We start from the raw sequence: 22,310 nt of genomic DNA on the forward strand, positions 1-22,310 counted from the left end.
GTGATCATTGAGTAGAATGTCCATTCCATCGGTGATCATTGAGGTGATTGTCCCTTCCATCGGTAATCATTGAGGAGAATGTTCCTTCCATTGGTGACCATTAAGGAGAATGTCCCTTTACATCGTTAATCATTGAGGAGAATTCCCCTATACATCGGTGATCATTAAGGAGAATGCTGCGTTACATTGGTGGTCATTGGGTAGAACACCTTTTACATTGGTGGTCAGTGAAAAGAATGTCCCATCAATCAGTGATTATTGAGGAGAATGTCCCTTCTATTGGTGATCATTGAGGAGAATGTCCCTTCTATTGGTGATCATTAAGGAGAATGCTGCTTTACATTGGTAATCATTGAGAAGAACTCTTCTGTACATTGGTGATCATTAAGGAGAATGCTCCTTTACATTCATAATCATTGAGGAGAATTCCCCTATACATCGGTGATCATTAATGAGAATGCTGCGTTACATTGGTGGTCATTGGGTAGAACACCTTTTACATTGGTGGTCAGTGAAAAGAATGTCCCTTCCATCAGTGATCATTGAGGAGAATGTCCCTTCTATTGGTGATCATTAAGGAGAATGCCCCTTTACATTCATAATCATTGAGGAGAATTCCCCTATACATCGGTGATCTTTGAGGAGAATGCTGCGTTACATTGGTGGTCATTGGGTAGAACACCTTTTGCATTGGTGGTCAGTGAGAAGAATGTCCCTTCCATCGGTGATCATTGAGGAGAATACCCCTTTACATTGGTAATCATTGAGGAGAATACCCCTTTACATTGGTAATCATTGAGGAGAATTCCCCTATACATTGGTGATCATTGAGGAGAATGCTGTGTTACATTGGTGGTCATTGGGTAGAACACCTTTTACATTGGTGGTCATTGGGTAGAACACCTTTTACATTGGTGGTCAGTGAAAAGAATGTCCCTTCCATCAGTGATCATTGAGGAGAATGTCCCTTCTATTGGTGATCATTAAGGAGAATGCCCCTTTACATTCATAATCATTGAGGAGAATTCCCCTATACATCGGTGATCTTTGAGGAGAATGCTGCGTTACATTGGTGGTCATTGGGTAGAACACCTTTTGCATTGGTGGTCAGTGAGAGGAATGTCCCTTCCATCGGTGATCATTGAGGAGAATACCCCTTTACATTGGTAATCATTGAGGAGAATTCCCCTATACATTGGTGATCATTGAGGAGAATGCTGTGTTACATTGGTGGTCATTGGGTAGAACACCTTTAACATTGGTGGTCAGTGGGAAGAATGTTCCTTACATTGGTGGTCCGTGGGAAGAATGTCCCTCACTTTGGTGGTCAATGAGAAGAAAGCTTCTTCTTGGTAATTAGTGGGAAGAATGCTCCTTATATTGGGGGCTAGTGGGAAAAATGTCCCTTACTCTGGTGGTCGGTGGGAAGAATGCTTCTTACATTGGTCATCAGTGGGAAGAATGGTCCGTAAAATGGGGGCCAATGGGAAAATTCCTCTTATGTTAGTGGTTAAGAGTTTAGCACCCTCCTAGTTTAGCTAAGGGGAACTGGACTCCAATGGTTAGACAGGGACTAAGCAGCAGCCCAGGTGTAATAGCCAGAGAGGGGTCAAATTGTGGTCAGGGCTGAGAGGCGCTGCAGGCCAGCCCCTCTGGAATTTTCCTCTGCTCTAGGGCTTTGAAGGGAGGCCCTAGAGGCAGTGGATGGATGCACTCTTGAGGGGTCCTAGCCAATCCCTAACAAGAAGTTGGCAAGGGGCTGGACACCCTTAAAAGTGTTGGAGCCTGCTCAGCTGCAGGAGAGTTGGAGGAGAGTTTGGGTGGAAGATGTGAGGCTGAGAGCAGGAGGATGCAATGAGGCCCAGTGGGATGGGACCTACCTGCAGGCCTGGAGCTGGACAGGAGTGTGGTGGGAAACCAGATGAGTTATCTACCAGTGACTATTCATCTTTTAAAATGACAGGAACCGGATCCCCTGCTCAGAGATACCTCCAGATTGTTGGGTGAAGAAGAAAAGTTAATTTAGGGTCTGGGTTGGTATACTAAGGAGGCGCTGGCTAGCTCTCCAACAGAGATTGTGCTGCAGAGAAGGCTTGTAAATAGTTCCAGGAAGTTGTCCTCAGTCTGTCGGTTCCTTTTTGCACCCTGTGCACCCCTCACCCTATCCCAGTTCCTCAATAAAACAATAAAACTGAAGCTCAATGACTGATTTCTGACTCTGGGTGCAAACTTCTGTGGAAATGTGTGATGCCTGGCTTCTAGCGACTCCTAAGGGGGTAGTGCTACAACGGGAAGAATGTCCCATACATTGGAGGTCAGTGGGAAGAATGTCCCTTACATTGGCGGTCAGTGGGAAGAATGTCCCTTACATTGGGGGTCAGTGGGAAGAATGTTCCTTACATTGGGGGTCAGTGGGAAGAATGTCCCTTACATTGGTGGTCAGTGGGAAGAATGCCCCTTACATTGGGGGTCAGTGGGAAGAATGTCCCTTACATTGGTGGTCAGTGGGAAGAATGTCCCTTACATTGGGGGTCAGTGGGAAGAATGTCCCTTACATTGGGGGTCAGTGGGAAGAATGTCCCTTACATTGGGGGTCAGTGGGAAGAATGTCCCTTACATTGGGCTCAGTGGGAAGAATGTCCCGTACATTGGGGTCAGTGGGAAGAATGTCCCTTACATTGGGGGGATCAGTGGGAAGAATGTCCCTTACATTGGGGGTCAGTGGGAAGAATGCCCCTTACATTGGGGGTCAGTGGGAAGAATGTCCCTTACATTGGTGGTCAGTGGGAAGAATGTCCCTTACATTGGGGGTCAGTGGGAAGAATGTCCCTTACATTGGGGGTCAGTGGGAAGAATGTCCCTTACATTGGTGATCACTGTGGGAAGAATGTCCCTTACATTGGGGGTCAGTGGGAAGAATGTCCCTTACATTGGGGATCAGTGGGAAGAATGTCCCTTACATTGGCGGTCAGTGGGAAGAATGTCCCTTACATTGGTGGTCAGTGGGAAGAATGTCCCTTACATTGGTGGTCAGTGGGAAGAATGTCCCTTACATTGGTGGTCAGTGGGAAGAATGTCCCTTACATTGGTGGTCAGTGGGAAGAATGTCCCTTACATTGGTGATCAGTGGGAAGAATGTCCCTTACATTGGGGGTCAGTGAGAAGAATGTCCCTTACATTGGGGGTCAGTGGGAAGAATGTCCCTTACATTGGGGGTCAGTGGGAAGAATGTCCCTTACATTGGTGGTCAGTGGGAAGAATGTCCCTTACATTGGAGGTCAGTGGGAAGAATGTCCCTTACATTGGGGGTCAGTGGGAAGAATGTTCCTTACATTGGGGGTCAGTGGGAAGAATGTCCCTTACATTGGTGGTCAGTGGGAAGAATGTCCCTTACATTGGGGGTCAGTGGGAAGAATGTCCCTTACATTGGAGGTCAGTGAGAAGAATGTCCCTTACATTGGGGGGTCAGTGGGAAGAATGTCCCTTACATTGGGGGTCAGTGGGAAAAATTCTCTAAGTACATATGCATCACTTTAAGCACACACATGATCACAAGCACATACGGACTTATGAACATGTCCACTGCCACCATGTCAGCTATTTAAACCTGAGCTCTGCACAAGCTCTTTGTATGGTCTGCAGTCTTGCTTCTGTGTTCTTGTAACTGATAATTGTTCTGATTCTGTGACTGACCTGGCTTCCACCTGACCTCACGTTTGCATTACCCTTGTCTGCTTGTTCACTGTCTACCTCTGCTATCGCCCAAACCCTACTGACTATGCTCCTGTCTAGTGGATTCATGCCTCACTGCCTGCTCATTACCAACCTTTGCCTGTGTCTGGCTCTGTCTCTTGTCTACAGCTTGGTGCCCTCTTGCTCGGCTTCTACTAGACCAAGAATGGAACCCGACTAAGCTGTACTCCTGGTCACCGGATACCAGTGCTCTCAGGTTCTAGTCTGCAGTGTCTGCACCCGGGTGCCTTTCCATTACCCTTGGCAATCCCGTTTCAACTTCTAAGGCTGCTTGGACAGTGAATGTGCAAAAGGTCACCGTCACCATTTCAGTTTCCACAGACATGCTCAGTACTGCCCCTCCAATCTCCTTATACCTCACCTAGTCAAGGGTGACAAACCAGGAGGCTATGGTTTCATCCAGGGATAGCTTGCTTGGATGTCATGGCAACAAGTAAACTAAAAAAACATGGTGGCACTTCTGCCTCCTTGTCAGGATGATGGCCACGAGAACTAGGAAGACAAAGCTGGCTCCCAATGATAAAGGAAACAAAGATGGCGGTGTGAGATGGGACCTGTAGCAGAAGAGCAGTAGATGAGAAGAGTACAACGTGGGAAATGCCATGCATCCATTCTGAGAGTATCTAGTGATGGCATTTCTTGGGTGCAGTTTCCGGATGGTGGCTACAATGAACTGAAGAAGCCATCTCCATCAGAAGTCCATGTGGCCGGGTGGCAACGCATGAGCACAGTTAGAAGACAGGGACAGAGCGTTGTCACCCTACAAGAGGAAGTCCTTGAACAAGGAACCTCATGGTGGATTCACCCGGGATTATTTCATGAAAGCTGCAGATTTTGATGGTATTGGAAATGAGTATTGAAATGGTATTAAGTCTGGATTTCTATTTTCATGATGTTGCTTCGTGATGTCATTCATCATCAATGTAACACCAAGGCACTAAGGCAATGCCCCTGCAGCGACTGCATTGTAGCGAGCCACGGTGCACATGTAACACACCTCCCTCCCCCAAAACTTCTGGGAAAAACGAAGTGAAAGTCGATGTCAAGCATTACAGTAAATTGTGTTGTGAAAACGTCCTCACGCATGACTAAGCTCTTTCTATTAATTTGTAGAGTCGGAAGAAGCCAGAGGCTGCCAGATAAATTTTAACACATCTTAATTATTATACCATTAAAGCTGAATATAAAAGACAAATTAATTCAGCTTTGTACTCATTTGTTATTAGATTGTGTTTTTTGTTTTTTTGTTTTTTTTTTATTATTAATCCAAGCAGTCTGACCTGGTAGCAACCTCTGGCTTTCCCTTTAACCACATGCTGCCCAGACACTGTAGAAATACGGCGGCAGGGCAGCACGGCTAGGCAAAAGCACGTTTTAAAACGTGTGTTCTGAAAACAGGTAGGGGGCGCGCGCGAGACGTGCCGCCGCCCTACCCGTCCCGCTGATCACAGCCGCAGATGTCAGTCGCCGGGTCACAGCCGGTCCTTACCGGCTATGTCCCGGCGATCGGCAGCAATCGCTGACAGAGAGCACAGCTGCAGTAGCTGTGCTTTCTGTCACTTCCCTGACAGCTCCAGGACACGCTGTTCGAGACAGAAGAGTTTCTCTCTCCCGATCAGCCTTGTCCCGTGAAGTACACCCCCCGCCCCCTAGTAAAACACTCCCCCTCACTCCTATAACCCTTCCCTGAAAAATAAAGTTAACCCCTTCCTCCCCAGTGCCATTAGTACAGTGTCAGTGTTTTTTTGGTTTGCACTGATCACTGTATTAGTGTTTTTGGGGATGTCAGTGACCCCAAGTCAGTACCCCCCAATGTCAGAATGTCCGCCGCAGTCCCACCATAAGTCGCTGATCGCCGCCATAGGTCACTGGTCGCTGCCATAATTTGCTGATCGCCGCCATTATTAGTATAAAAAAAAAACTAAAAATCCCAGTATCTTTCCCGCCATTTGTAAACGCTATAACTTTCACGTAAACCAATTAATTTACACGTATTGGGTTTATTTTTTGTAGCAAAGACACGTCGCAGAATGCATTTTGGCTGAAATTTATGACTAAATTTGATTTTTACATTTTTTTTTACTGGACATGTTTTATAGCAAAAAGTCCAAAATATTGTTTTTTTTCCTCAAAATTGTCAGCCTTTTTTTTTATGGCGCAAAAAATAAAAACCGCACAGGTGATCAAATACCACCGAAAGAAAGCTCAATTTGTGGGAAAAAAAGGATGTATATTTCATTTATGTACCGTTGTGCATGACCGCGCAATTGTCCATTAAACTAGCGCAGCGCTGTATAGCAGAAAAATGGCGTAAATTGCAGTATCTCTCCCATAGTTTGTAGACGCTATAACTTCCACACAAAGCAATCAATATACATTTATTGGGATTTTTTACCAAAAACATGGAGCAGAATACATTTTGGCCTAAATTTATAACCAACTTTGAGTTTACTATTTATTTTTTATAGCTGAAAGTAAAAAATATCATTTTTCTTCAAAATATTTGGTCTTTTTTTGTTTATAGCGTGAAAAATAAAAAGCGCACAGGTGATCAAATACCACCGAAAGAAAGCTCTATTTGTGTGAAAAAAGGACGTAATTTTCGTTTGGAAGCAGCATTGCATGACCGCGCAATTATCAGTTGAATTAGTGCAGCGCCGAGTAGCAAAAAGTGGTCTTCACTGCCCACCGATGTAAGAAGCATTCTCACTTCCCCGTTATGTATCTAAGCCCTACACTGACCACCACTGAAATGGGCTTTTTGTTTTCATTGACCACCAGTGCAGTAGGGCATTCTTTCCGCCTACCAGGAGTGCACAGATGCCTTCATTAACTACTAGTGTGGTTTGGATAATGTATCATGAGCTGTGAATATATATCATTTTTAACAGGGGTTCTCTTGAACCTGAATATTACATTAAGGCTTCCTCCATGGTAAAAAGGTTGAGAGACTGTAATATTGTGGTGGTAGTGGTGGTTATAATGGGGTCAGCTTGATATTTATGGTATCCATCTTTTTCTCAGTAATCTGCCCTACCCAAGCCATGTGCCTGTCAGGAATGGACTTGCCAGTAATGGTGGGATTCACCTGCCTTGTGGGCTGCAGTACCAGGGCTGGCCAGCGGGTGCTCCCAGCAATCAGAGACTCAACCCTGCAGCCAGCCAAACACCTGAAGTTGATCATGCAGGTGTATTTAAGGGATGGCCAGACCTGCAGTCTCTGCCTTGGTGTGTGTTTTTCCTGGGCCCTGTATCCTGTTCCTCTTCCTGTTCCTGTCTCTGTCTGATTCGTTGCTGACCCTGCCTGATCCGGACCTCTGCTGACTTCTCCTGTTTTATCCCTGACTTGTGACCCCGACCATTCTCTGCCTGACCCCCTGTACCTACCTGCCCGATTGTTATTGACCCGCTTGCATTATATGTACTGTTATCTGTGGGTGGTTTGGTTCGTTTGTACTGTGTTTTGTTTTAGTATTGCACTGCGTTTATGTTTGTATTGTTAGTCTTTAATAAATTATATTGTTTATAACTTATCTGAAGCCTGCGTTTCCCTGCGTCAGTCACAGACCTCTGGTCACACCCCGGAGCCCTGACAGTGTCTTGCACTGATGGTTAGTGGGAAGACTTGGTGGAGTGCAGCTCCAAGCACTAGATGCTATTGCTCAAATATCCCACTTTAAGAAAGGATGCTGCTGTGAGTGTGCTCATCCAGATAGCTCTATGAATCCATGGTGGTTGAACGCCACTCACCAAACAGCTTTAACCCCGAATGGTCATGGCTGTCAGGAGCTGGAGCTGGCTCCTCTCTTCACTCTCTATACCTTGGAACTGGGTGATGCGTGGTGTTGAACCACTAAGGGTTAGCAGGAGCAACCACATCCTACCACCCCAACTTGCCTGTAAGTGTCACATACCATTGTGGGTCCATAACTCTGCAAGAAAGCAATGACTAGAATAGCCATCGGGCGAGCAGGTACTCTTATTCTTTTGCAGGGTGCCTCGAGTTTTCTGAGATCGAGACCAGGGGCGAACTGACAACTCATGGGGCCCCCGGGCAATAGGGGATCATGGGGCCCCTGTGTCCTCACCCACACTCAAACCACACACAAAAAAGCCTGTGAAAGGTACCAGGAACATCTCAAGGGGCCCCCTACTGACCCCGGGCCCTCGGGTAGTGCCCGAGTCCCCCAATGGTCAGTCCGCCCCTGCTCGAGACACAGTCACTTTAGAGTCATTAATCCAAATGGACATCCAGAATGGCGGTTTTATATTGAAGTTGCAGTCCAATTAAGGGACCTCTTATCAGATTGAACATCTCAATTTGTCAATTTTCTCTAATTGTTTTTTATTCTTTATTTTGATGCATTAGATTTATCAGGAAAGTGGCTACAACAGAAACACAGCGGTCTGATTATCTCTAGTTCCATGAAGAACGTACAATATAAGAGACAAGAACATGTTACCACAAGCAGCAGTTTCCTGATGTCTTTAAATAAACCGGTTGTGGTAAATTCCTTCGTCGTTCCACTGCTTGAATATTGGCCTTCCATGGTGGTTTCCTATATTTGTGAGATGAATTGTAGAGGGATAAAGAGGAGCTGAATGAAAGAAGAGGAGCAAGAGGTGAGAGAGAATACAGGCGGTGTGGTGGGATGGAGATACAAAATGGCGGTCAAAGTGGGCAAGCAAATAACTAGCGACATAATGTGGGCTAGCAGCATGGTGGAAAGAAGGGTGGAATTACAGCTAGCCCCGCCCCGTATTGTCCCATGTTGTGGATGTATTATAGAGTTTCATTGGATAGGAAGGCGGTATGGGTCCACCATAGCTTGAGCACTTGTTGGTGATCCATGGTTTTAGGTAGTCAGTTTGGTGTAAATCCAGAGGATCTAAGTTGTCCTAAATTTTAAATCTACTATTAACATCATTTTATTTTTTTTTGAACTGCTGGAAGATCATGGGAAGGAAGGGCAGGTTTCTTTCATTGTGCCAGAATACAGGCTGCAGACACACTGAGAAGATGGGTGCTGAGAGAATGTTTGTGTAGCGCCCTCCTAGTGTAGAGTAGGCTGCTAGGAACCTGAACCTTTGTTCCCCTACAGTCAGAGGAGTGGGGGATGGATTGGTTAGAGCTGCATAGTGTTTCACAGGCTACTGCTCTGTTACTTCACACTGTCTTCTAGAGCAGGTATCAGTGGAGGAATAGTACCCCATTATTGGTGTCAGTGGAAGGAATAGTGCCCCATCATTGGTATTAGTGGGAGGAACTGTGCCTGATATCAGTGGGAGGAATAGTGTCCCATCATTGGTGTCAGTGAGAGGAATAGTACCCCATTATTGGTGTCAGTGGGAGGAATAGTGCCCCATCATTGGTATCAGTGGGAGGAATAGTGCCCCATCATTGGTATCAGTGGGAGGAATAGTGTCCCATCATTGGTGTCAGTGAGAGGAATAGTACCCCATTATTGGTGTCAGTGGGAGGAATAGTGCCCCATCATTGGTATCAGTGGGAGGAATAGTGCCCCATCATTGGTATCAGTGGGAGGAATAGTGCCCCATCATTGGTATCAGTGGGAGGAATAGTGCCCCATCATTGGTGTCAGTGGAAGGAATAGTGCCCCATCATTGGTATCAGTGGGAGGAATAGTGCCCGATCATTGGTATCAGTGGGAGGAATAGTGCCCCATCATTGGTGTCAGTGGAAGGAATAGTGCCCCATCATTGGTATCAGTGGGAGGAATAGTGCCCCATCATTGGTATCAGTGGGAGGAATAGTGCCCCATCATTGGTGTCAGTGGGAGGAATAGTGCCCCATCATTGGTGTCAGTGGAAGGAATAGTGCCCCATCATTGGTATCAGTGGGAGGAATAGTGCCCCATCATTGGTGTCAGTGGGAGGAATAGTGCCCCATCATTGGTGTAAGTGAGAGGAATAGTACCCCATCATTGGTATCAGTGGGAGGAATAGTGCCCCATCATTGGTATCAGTGGGAGAAAGTGTCCCATCATTGGTATCAGTGGGAGAAAGTGTCCCATCATTGGTATCAGTGGGAGGAATAGTGCCCCATCATTGGTGTCAGTGGGAGGAATAGTGCCCCATCATTAGTATCAGTGGGAGGAATAGTGCCCCATCATTAGTATCAGTGGGAGGAATAGTGCCCCATCATTGGTATCAGTGGGAGGAATAGTGCCCCATCATTGGTGTCAGTGGGAGGAATAGTGCCCCATCATTAGTATCAGTGGGAGGAATAGTGCCCCATCATTGGTGTCAGTGGGAGGAATAGTACCCCATCATTGGTATCAGTGGGAGGAATAGTGCCCCATCATTGGTGTCAGTGGGAGGAATAGTGCCCCATCATTGGTGTCAGTGGGAGGAATAGTGCCCCATCATTGGTGTCAGTGGGAGGAATAGTGTCTCGTCATTGGTGTCAGTGGGAGGAATAGTGTCCCATCATTGGTATCAGTGGGAGGAATAGTGCCCCATCATTGGTATCAGTGGGAGGAATAGTGCCCCATCATTGGTGTCAGTGGGAGGAATAGTGCCCCATCATTGGTGTCAGTGGAAGGAATAGTGCCCCATCATTGGTATCAGTGGGAGGAATAGTGCCCCATCATTGGTGTCAGTGGGAGGAATAGTGCCCCATCATTGGTGTAAGTGAGAGGAATAGTACCCCATCATTGGTATCAGTGGGAGGAATAGTGCCCCATCATTGGTATCAGTGGGAGAAAGTGTCCCATCATTGGTATCAGTGGGAGAAAGTGTCCCATCATTGGTATCAGTGGGAGGAATAGTGCCCCATCATTGGTGTCAGTGGGAGGAATAGTGCCCCATCATTAGTATCAGTGGGAGGAATAGTGCCCCATCATTAGTATCAGTGGGAGGAATAGTGCCCCATCATTGGTATCAGTGGGAGGAATAGTGCCCCATCATTGGTGTCAGTGGGAGGAATAGTGCCCCATCATTAGTATCAGTGGGAGGAATAGTGCCCCATCATTGGTGTCAGTGGGAGGAATAGTACCCCATCATTGGTATCAGTGGGAGGAATAGTGCCCCATCATTGGTGTCAGTGGGAGGAATAGTGCCCCATCATTGGTGTCAGTGGGAGGAATAGTGCCCCATCATTGGTGTCAGTGGGAGGAATAGTGTCTCGTCATTGGTGTCAGTGGGAGGAATAGTGTCCCATCATTGGTATCAGTGGGAGGAATAGTGCCCCATCATTGGTATCAGTGGGAGGAATAGTGCCCCATCATTGGTATCAGTGGGAGGAATAGTGCCCCATCATTGGTATCAGTGGGAGGAGTAGTGCCCCATCATTGGTGTCAGTGGGAGGAAGTGTGCCCCATCATTGGTATCAGTGGGAGGAATAGTACCCCATCATTGGTATCAGTGGGAGGAATAGTGCCCCATCATTGGTGTCAGTGGGAGGAATAGTGCCCCATCATTGGTGTCAGTGGGAGGAATAGTGCCCCATCATTGGTGTCAGTGGGAGGAATAGTGCCCCATCATTGATGTCAGTGGGAGGAATAGTGTCCCATCATTGGTATCAGTGGGAGGAATAGTGTCCCATCATTGGTATCAGTGGGAGGAATAGTGCTCCATCATTGGTATCAGTGGGAGGAATAGTGCTCCATCATTGGTGTCAGTGGGAGGAACAGTGCCTGATATCAGTGGAATAGTAAAAAAGAAGGAGCACCCGATGTCCAAAAGAATGCACTTTTGATGGTAGATTAGGTGGCATTTATTGAGAGTAACGACAAGTACATCAAGCCAACGCATTTTGGAAGAAAAGTTTGGAGACCACTGGGAAACTAGAGGTTTCTATTAACATGGTTGGAGGGAAAACAGAGTGGGCAACCTAAATATTAATGGGACTCTAGCCAATCCCTGAGGAGGTATGCACAGAAGGTGGAGCGTGAGCCCATAAATAGTCTGAGGCCTGGACAGCAGACTACAATGTTCCTGGGTCCAGTCCTGCAGGAGGAGACCCATGTACAGGGTGGAAGATTCCTAAGAGAAATGTGAGGAAGTCACAGAGGTCCCAGCTAGGCTTAGTTGGGGGGCTTATTCACCGAACCATGTCCAGGGATCACGTTGAGTCAGGAGGGGCTTTTGCTTTAAAAAAAAAAGTCCTGGATTCTTTCTTGGATACACAGAATATAACTGGATATAACATTTATAGGGAAAGCTGATCCAGGGAATATCCGATTGCCTCTCGGGGGATCAGGAAGGAATCTTTCCTCTGCAGGAGCAGACTGGATCGTGCTTTGCTGGGGGTTTTTTGCCTTCCTCTGGATCAACTGTGGGTGTAGGATTATAACTTTTTTTTTTTTAATGGCTGAACTGGATTGACTTTTGTCTATTTTCAGTCAGACTAACTATGGAACTATGGAAGCTCACTGGAGAAAGTCAGGAGGATGTCGGTGGGGTCCTATGGTGTTGTTGTGAGTCTACATATCCCTCACTGGAAAGAGCATGATGGATATCAGCAGGAGGCAACTGGTGATCCTATAGTTGAGTAGATGACCCCCAATGCTGATATCGATTATATTCCTATTCTTAGAATCTATATGAAATGGAGGACTTGTTTGTGGGGTAAATGACGCATTCTTGTTGATCAGGAGCAGGGGCGGACTGACAACTCATGGGGCCCCCGGGCAATAGGGGATCATGGGGCCCCGGTGTCCTTGCCCAAACTCAAAAAAGCCTATGAAAAAGGTACCAGGGGCATCTCATGGGGCCCCCTACTGACCCCAGGCCCTCGGGCAGTGCCTGAGTTTCCAAATGGTCAGTCTGCCCCTGATCTGCAGTGAGGGCCCCATTCAGACCTTTCCAGTCTGGATGAGTTGTGTTGTCCATTAACCTGCATTTTGTCAAATGTAAATAGATTCCAAGAACAGGGATTTAGGCTGATATCCTATTTGGATCTGCAAGGCACCACAACGCACCAGAGAATTCATCTGAACAATTTTTCCTGGTAGTACTATATTTCATTTATTTTGAATTTATTACAGGTACTTATACAGCGCCATCAATTTATGGTACGCTTTACATCTACAGTATTTTGTACATCAGTCCCTAACCCTCAAGGGGCGTACAATCTAAAGTCCCTAACTCACATTCATACATACACATACTAGGGACAATTAAAGCAGGAGCCAATAACCTACCAGCATGTCTTTGGAGCCTGTGAGGAAACCCACACAGGCACAGGGAGAACATGCAAACTCCAGGTAGGTGGTGCCGTGGTTGGGATTTGAACCAATGACCCCAGTACTGCCAGGCGGAGCACATATTACTATGTATTACAACACTGCAACGTGATGCGTGTGAGTCCATCCATGGGGAGTCTCGTATTGTCTGGATTAGAGGATAACATGTAGGCGCTACTGAGGGAAACCAAATATACATTTAATGCAGGAGGAACATTTCTCTTCCATTCATGGTGACAGCTGCTATCTTTGTACAGCATCTCTCTTTGCAGCACTGGAGACTTATTCAAAAGTGTTGCATTTATGCTCCCCCAGCGACAATAGATCCCCCCAGTGCCCCTTGCCAATACCTACATTCATATCACTTTGAAAAACACCTCCCTAGCATTTCTAGCTGCTTCCATCTTATGTATTATTTATTTCAGGTACTTATATAGCGCCGTCAATTTACACAGCGCTTTACATATATATATTGTACATTCACATCAGTCCCCTCCCCCGAGGAGCGTACAATCTAAGGTCCCTAACTTACATTCATACATACACATACTAGGGATAATTTAGACAGGATCCAATTCACCTACCAGTATGTCTTTGGAGTGTGGGAGGAAACCAGAGTACCTGGAGGAAACCCACGCAGGCACAGGGAGAACATGCAAACTCCAAGCAGGTGGTGCCGTGGCTGGGATTTGAACCAGTGGCTGGAGTACTGCCAGGCGGAAGTGCTAACCATTTAGCCGCTGTGCTGTCCATCTTGAGTAAGGGCAGATGATTCTTGTAGCAGTTAAAGCAGAACTCCACCCAAAAGGGGAAGTTCCACTTTAAGCCTTTGTCCCCTGCTCCCCATTAAGGATTGGCACCTTGGAGTGGGGGGGGGGGAGGAGGGGTACCTGGATTTGACAGGTACCCGTACCCACTTCTGCTGCGATCACCTAGGCCAGGGGTAGGCAACCTGCGGCTCTCTAGCTGTTGTGGAACTACATTTCCCATGAGGCATTGCAACATTACAAAACTGACAGTTACAGCTATGACTTGCAGAGGCATGATGGAACTTGTAGTCCTGCAACATCTGGAGAGCTACAGGTTGCCTACCCCTGACCTAGGCGATCGGAGGTGGAAGTTGTCCTCCCTCCTTCCCTCCCTGTAGTCTTCTGGGACACATGACAGGTCCTAGAAGACGACGGGGCCATTCACATAGCACAGCGCTTCTCGCGCATGCGCAGTGGGCGCCTGGCTGTGATGCTGCAAGCTGTCACAGCCGGGTGCCCACACTGAAGATGCTGGCGCCGGGGAGAGAAGACGGCTGGTGAAACCAGCCGTGGTGAGGACACCGCTGGACCGAGGGACAGGTAAGTGGTTGTATTTTACAAGTCAGCAGCTACAGTTTTTTTTTTTCCAGGTGGAACTCCACTTTAATTCCTGGAATCCATCTGCCCTTAGCTCAGGCATGCAGAAAGGAGGGTGTGGTTAGCTGAGAAAGCCTCTCCTCCCATGAAGACTCCTGGAATACATGATCTCATTTGGGCCTAGGCCAGGAACCAGGAAGCAACTGAAGAAATATAAAACAACAAAGCTAAAAACAAATATAATAGACCTTCCTATGTATTTACTAATGTTGGCAGCATCATAGGGGTTACAAACAGTCAGTGATGACCGGGAGAGTTTAATTCTGCCTGAATGGAAATGTAAAACTGTATTGATAACCATCATTGTTTCCCAACTTGCTGCATTAACTGACCGCATTATGGAAGGGTAATACAGTCATTTTTCTAAGTCTAATAAAACAATGACGCTTCATGCAGCATGTGGTGGGGCTGATTACTAATGGAGTAGAGTATTCTCACTTTCCATTTTCGCTTAGCTCGATAAATGAGGTAAATGCAGGTGTACCTCAGTTTACGAATTTAATGAGTTCTCCGGGACGTTTCGCATTACGAAAAAGTCATAAACTGAAATGCGGTTTCCCATAGGAATGCATTGAAAACCAATTAATCAGTTCTGAAGGTAAACTTTTTTTTTTTCTTTACTATAGCTCAGAGAATCAGCTGTCACTTTGCCTCCAGCTAAAAGAAACAAAGTTTCCTTTTAGTTTATTTCCCTGAGTTAAAAGAAACAAAGTTTCCTTTAGCTCCGGGGAAAGTGACAGCTAAACCTGTGAGTTATAGTGAAGAAAAAAAAGCCGGCAATTGCATTTAAAAATCGGCACCGATGTACACTTCGTATTGCAAAAAAAATTCGGAAACCGAGATGTTATTTTCAATGGATTTTCATTCGTAAACTGAAAAGTACGTTAACCGAGGCGTTTGTAAATGGCGTATGAGATGTATGGGGTGTATGGGATGTACATGGTGTACAGGATGTATGGGGGTGTACAGGATGTACGGGGAGTACGGGGTGTATGGGATGTACAGGGTGTACGGGATTTGCAGGGTGTACGGGATTTACGGGGTGTACGGGATTTACGGGGTGTGTGGGATTTACGGGGTGTGTGGGATGTACAGGATGTATGGGATTTACAGGGTGTATGGGATGTGCGGGGTGTATGGGATGTGCGGGGTGTACATGGTGTACAGGATGTATGGGGGTGTATGGGATGTATGGGGGTGTATGGGATGTGTGGGGTGTATGGGATGTACGGGGTGTACAGGATGTTGGGGATGTATGGGGTGTACGGGATGTACGGGGTGTATGGGATGTATTGGGACGTAAGGGATGTACGGGATGTATGGGGATGTACGAGATGTATGGGGGTGTGCGGGGTGTATGGGATGTACGGGATGTATGGGGGTGTACGGGGTGTATGGGGGTGTATGGGATGTGTGGGATGTACGGGGTGTATGGGATGTACGGGATGTACGGGGTGTACGGGGTGTACGATGAAGCAGATATTCTGGGAGGAAGCTCCATGATAGCTCATTGAACACTACAAGCTGACACCCGCTAAGCCCGCCGGGACCTGCAGTTCATTCATTCACGGAAGTCTGTGCGGTGTGGGCGGAGCTCCGCACGGGCGCGGCCTGTTATCAATTGCACAGTTAGTACGGGGGAGACTTCTCCCCACATTACCTGTCAGGGGGGGGTGCTGGGGGGGCTGTGGCTATGAGGACATTCCAAAGGTGAGCAACGTTCCAAAGGTGAGCTCTTCCCTGATTCCTCTGGTAGGCGGGGCTCGGATCCGTGTCGGGGGGGCCGCGTGTAAATCGCAGCAATATCGCACTGCTCTCAGCAGACATACAGGGGGGGCATTAACAATAATTTGTAACAAAACAAAGTGCACATCTCACATGTGTCACGCGTGTCCTTGTCTGCCGGATAAATTGCCGGACAATATTTTTTGATTTTCTTTCTTTTTTTTGGTATTGGACATTATAGTCCAATAGTATTGCAGAAGAGAAGCGATTGGCTGGATATTCCCTCCGCGATCCTCCCCATAAATCCTCTGTGATCCCATCACCTCTCTCTGGATAAACTCCTCCCCTTCTCCTCCCCTTCTCCTCCTGCAGTAATACATTTCATACAGGATTTGTTCCAGGTGGGTGTAGTAAGGAGTATTGCAGTGTCAGTAAATGGCCACTAGATGTCACAAGAGATCAGAAAACAAAAGCTATATAATAAACTGATACAATGTAACAATAAGGGTCTGTTCATACTTGCATTAGACACGCCCTTTTGAAGCTCTCTGAATATTAACCCCTCCCCCTTCAGAGGATTCCCCCTCTTCCTGACCAGGCCATTTTTTGAGATACAGCGCTGTGTTACTTCAACTGACAATTGCGCGGTTGTACAATGCCGCACTCTAATGAAATTTACATCCTTTTTTCCCACAAATAGATTTTTCTTGGTGGTATTTGATCACCTGTGCATTTTTTTTTATTTTTTCCGCTATAAAAAAAATAAAAACCGACAATTTTGAGAAAAAAAACAATATTTTTGACTTTTTGCTATTAAAAATGTAAACGGATGAAAAATGGATGAAAATTACATGTAAGTTGCTGGAAACTGATGAAAAATGGATGAAAAAATGGATGTAAACGGACAAAAACAGATGAAAAACGGATGAAAAAAATGGATGAAAAACAGATGTAAACTGATGAAAAATGGATGAAAATCAGATGAAAAAAACGGATGAAAAAATGAATGAAATGGATGAAAAACTAATGTAAACAGACAAACAGATGTAAACTGATGAAAAACAGATTAAAAAAACTGATGTAAACGGACAAAAATGGATGTAAAGTGATGAAAAAACGGCTGAAAAACAGATGAAAGATGGATGAAAAATGGGTGCAAACAAATGAAAAACAGATGAAAAAAAGATGAAAACGGATGAAAAAATGGATGAAAAATAGATGTAAACTGATGAAAATGGATGAAAAAAATGGATGAAATGGATGAAAAACGGATGCAAAAAGTTGATAAAGGGATGTAAATGGAGAAAAATGGATGTAAGCAGATGAAAAAAACGGATGTAAACTGATGAAAAATGGCAGTAAGCTGATGAAAAGTGGATGAAAAAATGGATGTAAACGGATGTAAACTGATGAAAAGTGGATGAAAAAAATGGATGTAAACGAATTTAAACTGTTGAAAAGAAGATGAAAAAAATAGATGTAAACTGATGAAAAATGGATGAAAAAATGGCTGAAAAACAGATGTAAAACGCATTAAAAATGGATGTAAAAATGGATGTAAAAATGGATGAAAAATGGATGTAAACAGGCAAACGGATGTAAACAGATGGAAAATGGATGAAAAAATGGATGTAAACTTATGAAGAACGGCTGAAAAACAGATGTAAACGGATGAAAAACGCATTAAAAATGGATGAAAAATGGATGTAAACAGGCAAACGGATGTAAACAGATGGAAAATGGATGAAAAATGGATGTAAACTTATGAAAAATGGATGTAAACAGGCAATTGGATGTAAACAGATGAAAAATGGATGAAAAAATGGATGTAAACTTATGAAGAACGGCTGAAAAACAGATGTAAACGGATGAAAAACGCATTAAAAATGGATGAAAAATGGATGTAAACAGGCAAACGGATGTAAACAGATGGAAAATGGATGAAAAATGGATGTAAACTTATGAAAAATGGATGTAAACAGGCAATTGGATGTAAACAGATGAAAAATGGATGAAAAAATGGATGTAAACTTATGAAGAACGGCTGAAAAACAGATGTAAACGGATGAAAAACGCATTAAAAATGGATGAAAAATGGATGTAAACAGGCAAACAGATGTAAACAGACGAAAATGGATGAAAAACAGATGCAAAGTTATGTTAACTGATCTGTCCTCTCTCCGCTTTATTGGAGACATTTTCAGCAGTGCAGTTTGTCGCTGTTTCAGGACGTGTGTAAGTGGAATCCCGACATGATTGGCATTTGCCGTATTTACTTGCTGCAATATTATATTATATTTGATATTTTCCCGTGACGTTGTATTATTTTGTGGTTTATTTTTGTTCACTAAATTTAATGTAAGCGTTCGTGACTTTCCTCCCTGACAACCTGTGTTGGACGGGGGGCTGGACGCGGGTAGTTTGGTGTCACCCGATAATCTCCAGCAGCCACCATTGTATTCTCTGTGTTCTCTGCTCTCAGGTTGTAAATAATTTTCTATTAAAAAAATGCTGATTTTGAACAAATGTGTGAACAATAATAACAAAATACGTCGCGGACAGCGAGAGGTTAATGTCTGCGGTGATCCTGCAGGAGGTGAATCTGTGATTTTCTCACATTGGTTGTCACCCATTTCTAGTGGCTGCAAAGGTCATCCTGGGAGCCGAGCCTTGAGAAAGCCCCTGGGAAATGCCGCCATGGTGTCACATGAGGGTGACAGGAGACATCTATGTACAGCCTCTGCAGGCCTTCACATCAACCACAAGCCGAGGTGACAGCACAGGAATGGATCCTCTCGTATTCTCTGCCGTCTTCCTCTGCGTGGCCGTCTCTGCAGGTCAGTGTCACATTTATTCATAAATCAGGATTATTCTAGAAGGCAATAAAGTCACATCAAAATATAATCATCACTCTATATGGCACTCTTTATTTTTATTTTTTTCCATATGTGTTTATTTTTATTTATTTATTATAATTATTATTGTTATTATTATTATTATTATTATTATATTTATTATAATTATTATTGTTATTATTATTATTATTGTTATTATTATTATTATTATTATTATTGTTATTATTATTATTATATTTATTTATTATTATTATATTTATTATTATTATTATATTTATTATTATTATCGTTATTATTATTATTATTATATTTATTATTATTATTATTATTATTATTATATATTGTATTATTATTATTATTATTATGTATTTAATTATTATTATTATTATTATTATTATTTATATAATAATAATTATTATTATTATTATTAATAATGTATTTATTTATTTTTTCTTCTATATTTTTCCTTTTCTCTTAATTTCTTTTTTTAACTCCATTCTATTTGATTTCTTTCTTTCTTTTTTCTTCTTTTTTCTTTTTTGCTGTAGGAGATTATTTTGCCCTATAAAATCACAAGCTAGTGCTTCTTTCAGAAGCTATCACTTGTTCAGTAGAGATAAAAAAAATAAATAAAAAAAAAGAACTCCATGTAAAAGAGAAGGGCTGATGCCAACATTTGCCAGTGATTTTCGCTCTGTTGCAGAGTCCAAGATACTTTCGGGGTGGTTTTGGATGCCTGGTTATAGATGGTCCAAGCAGTCCATGCAACTGCTGTGAGGCTTGAGACAGGAAGGGGCCCCATCAGGGAGGCTGTTGGGGGAAAACGAAACTGTGAACTCAGACCTCAGGATTGGCGCTAGTCATAGATCTGTAAGAAGCCTGTGATTGGCTGTCTCTGCTGTGAAAATATGGGTTCATACAAATTGCCGCACCCGGGAGCACCAATGCAACAAAGCATCGGCGTCCATGTACGCCCATTCACTTGTATGGAAGGCTGTACATGGCACTTGCGCCCCCCATCCCTGGGAGTGGGAAAGCACTAAATATTTACGCTAGGCATGGGAAATGCCTAAAAAATCCCCATGTGCTTGAACCCGTCTTGTCCTCTGAGCTTCTGCCACACCCGACATGAACCCTGTGTACCCAATGGTGTCAAAATGAGCAAAGTGTCTCCGCAGCTCAAACCTGATAGGTCAGGTGGGGGGTTTGCAGATCTTCAAAAAAGTCCAAAGATGCTAAAGTTTGGAGGAACTCTAGCCGGGACCCCGTGTCCTGAAATATTATGTTTACTGTAACCATCTTGGGAATTGCCCCTGTCCACTACTATGCAGCAGAAGCAGCTCTGGAGAAGGCGGAGCCCCTTCCCCCCGACATGCATTGGCTTGATGTGCATGTAAATTACTTTTAATAAACACCTTGTGACCCATTCTGTAAAAGTTGCATTTCTCTGGAAACTTTAATTTTTTTTTTTTTAATTTCTCTAAACACTTTTATTTTTTTTATTTTTTTTTTCATTTCTCTGGACACTTTTATATTTTTTTTGGCATTTCTCTGGACACTTTTATTTATTTTATTTTTTTTTTCATTTCTCTGGACACTTTTATATTTTTATTTTTCTATAATGTGTTTTATTTAATTTTTTTCCCCTTGTGTGTTTATTTATTTTTTATTTTTTTCTTCGTGTTTATTTTTATGTTTCCCCTTATGTGTTTATTTATTTTATGTGTTTATTGTGTTTGTTTTTCCTTATATTATTTTTCCTTTTCTCTTCATATTTTTTCTTTTTTTTTCTTTTGTTCTATTTGATTTCTTTCCTTTTTTTTCTTTCTGTTTATTTTTATTTTTCCCCTTATGTGTTTATTTATTTTATGTGTTTATATATTTTGTTTGTTTTTCCTTATATTATTTTTTTCTCTTCATATTTTTAATTTTCTTTCTTTTGTCCTATTTGATTTCTTTCCTCTTTTTTCCTTGTGTTTATTTTTATTCCTTATGTTTTTTTTAATATGTTTATTTTTACTTCTGTATTTATTTTGGTCAGACCTGACACCACTGATCTTGTTAGTTATCTGTAAGGGGGGAATTCTTCTCAGTGGCCACAAGTGTGAGGAGCGTTCCTCCCACCGACCATCACACCGATGTATCAGGAGTTGTAGATCTGGTAATCATTAGTAGGGGTTCCCCGGTCTCAAGGGTTCCTCTCTGTGGAAAGAGCTGAGAAAGGCTTCTTCAAGGTGAAGATGGAGAGAGGAGCACCCTATGCGTGGGAGAGGAGCACCCTATGTGTGGGACAGAGGAGCACCCTATGTGTGGGAGAGGAGCACCCTATGTGTGGGACAGAGGAGCACCCTATGTGTGGGAGAGGAGCACCCTATGTGTGAGAGAGAGGAGCACCCTATGTGTGAGAGAGAGGAGCACCCTATGTGTGGGAGAGAGGAGCACCCTATGTGTGGCAGTGAAGAGCACCTTATGTGTGAGAGAGGAGCACCCTATGTGTGGGAGACAGGAGCACCCTATTGCGGAAGAGAGGAGCACCCTATGTGTGGGAGAGGAGCACCCTATGTGTGGGAGAGAGGAGCACCCTATGTGTGGGAGAGAGGAGCACCCTATGTGTGGGAGAGAGGCACACCCTATGTGTGGGAGAGGAACACCCTATGTGTGGGAGAGGAGCACCCTATGTACAGTTGTGGCCAAAATTATTCAACCCCCAATGCTGTAAAGGGGTTTAGGGACTATAGTGTACATTTGGAATTGTATTCAGAATCAAATCCTACAAGGACGTTGTAACTACCCAAATGCAACTAAAATGACATCAATTGTTTATGTAATACAGTAGTAAATGGTTCTTATGTGGTTTCTTCATTGCCACAATTATTCAACCCCTTAAAGACTACCACTCTGAAGAACAGAGGTTCATACAGGTGCTTTCCATCAGGTATTGAAAACACCTGTGGATGTCACCGAGCAGCAATCAAGCATAATAAGCACCAATTAGGCAGCTTTAAAATGACTGTGATACTCAGCTCCTTCTAGACATTTACTGGTGTGGTTACAAACATGGTGAAGGCAAGAGAATGGTCCAGGAAGACAAGAGAAGAGGTGATTTCTCTTCACAGGAAGGGCAATGGCTATAAGAAGATTGCAAAGATGTTAAACATACCAAGAGACACCTTAGGAAGCATCATTCGCAAATTCAAGGCAAAGGGCACTGTTGAAACGCTACCTGGTCGTGGCAGAAAGAAGATGCTGACTTCGACTGCTGTGCGCTACCTGAAGCGTAGAGTGGAGAGAAGTCCCCGTGTGACTGCTGAGGAACTGAGAAAAGATTTGTCAGATGTGGGTACAGAAGTTTCAGCCCAGAC

This window comes from Staurois parvus, unplaced genomic scaffold (assembly GCF_062004578.1).
Source record: "Staurois parvus isolate SC_StPar_1 unplaced genomic scaffold, SC_StPar_1.0 ptg001869l, whole genome shotgun sequence".
NCBI lineage: Eukaryota > Metazoa > Chordata > Amphibia > Anura > Ranidae > Staurois > Staurois parvus.